The sequence below is a fragment of the Rhagoletis pomonella genome, unplaced genomic scaffold, assembly GCF_013731165.1.
Source record: "Rhagoletis pomonella isolate Grant_MI unplaced genomic scaffold, Rhpom_1.0 Rhpom_scaffold_29621, whole genome shotgun sequence".
Taxonomy (NCBI): domain Eukaryota; kingdom Metazoa; phylum Arthropoda; class Insecta; order Diptera; family Tephritidae; genus Rhagoletis; species Rhagoletis pomonella.
Genome location: NW_023488037.1, coordinates 1 through 1183, shown reverse-complemented (window position 1 = coordinate 1183; position 1183 = coordinate 1). Strand labels below are relative to the sequence as shown.

The window sequence follows — 1183 nt, the reverse complement described above, 5'->3', positions numbered from 1 at the left end:
TTTTTTCTATATTTTCTTTAGATTAATATTCTATCACAATTTTAAAACTAATAATATTCGCTGTAGGATTATTATTGTTATAAAAAAAAGAAACAAAAAAAAACAGATTATCCATAATAAGTTACTACTCCAGTAATCTGTAATTACGAAATATTTCGATAACTTTTTGGTGTCCAACGTAGTTTTCTAGTTTATTACTGCAAAGAGGAGAAATGTGTAGTGTGAAGCACACGAAAATGGACGCTGTTTAGAAAGGTATATTCAATAAAATATTAAGTTAAAATACATTTAAATTGCTTGATTTAGCCGTAATTGATCACAGTGGCCCCGCGAAGAAATTTAGCTTTTCCGTAAGTTGTGAGAAAAATAACGAAACACAGCTGATTCAGCCTCATTGCGAGTGTCGTTTCGAGTACGAGTGTGGTTCGGGAGTCGAGTTCGGCTTTTCTTCGCCCTTTCCCATTGGTTATTGTCGTCTATTGTGTGAAAGACACAGGGATGAAAAATGGAAATTTCAGATTGCTCCTAATATCGTAAAATAAATGCACCTAAATGAGACAGATTGTATCTAAAAAAAAAAGTTACATTATTCGTATGTAGTAAAATTAATAGAATGTTTAAAAAATGTTATCATATGCGGGGAACTTTATACCATGTTCTGACCGACAACGAAAACACTTTGAAAACGAGTTTTGGATTTGTGGGCTGAAGGCTGTTCACACCGGCCGTTAGTGTTTTCGTTGACATTTCTTACATCCTCTGATTGCAGTTTTGCTACACAGACACAAAACCAAAATGCTTTTCCCTCATTTTCTTTTCATTAGCAACCTCTTACTTTCATTTTTATTTTAGTTTGCCCAGCCAATTGACAATAAATACGAAATAGCGTATTAAAGATGACAAAATACGACTTCCACTTCGATAAATAATCGAAAAAAAACTAGTGAAGACACCGATTGGAATGAGTGGAACGTGAGTTTTCAAGTAGTTTTCAGAGAAAACTGGTTTTCGTTTGACAGATTTTACGTGGACGAAAACACATGTTTTAGGGCGAAAACCAGTTTTAACAACGAAAACTTGTTTTCGATGTCGGTCAGAACATGGTATTAGCTTTTATGGTTTCAATAGATTAAAAAATGCATTCCCTCAATTGCAAAGGTAGAGCGCACAGTGGGACAAAAAA

General features: G+C 33.9%; 1 long non-coding RNA gene across 1 annotated transcript; it reads right to left on the bottom strand.

Annotated features, from left to right (window-relative positions):
* Window positions 1–130: 130 nt before the first annotated feature.
* On the bottom strand, window positions 131–690 carry LOC118732827. Its single transcript, XR_004992191.1, has 3 exons — window positions 653–690; window positions 287–548; window positions 131–197 (listed from the first exon to the last, which is right to left on the bottom strand). It is a non-coding gene; the product is annotated as an uncharacterized LOC118732827 (long non-coding RNA).
* Window positions 691–1183: the final 493 nt, after the last annotated feature.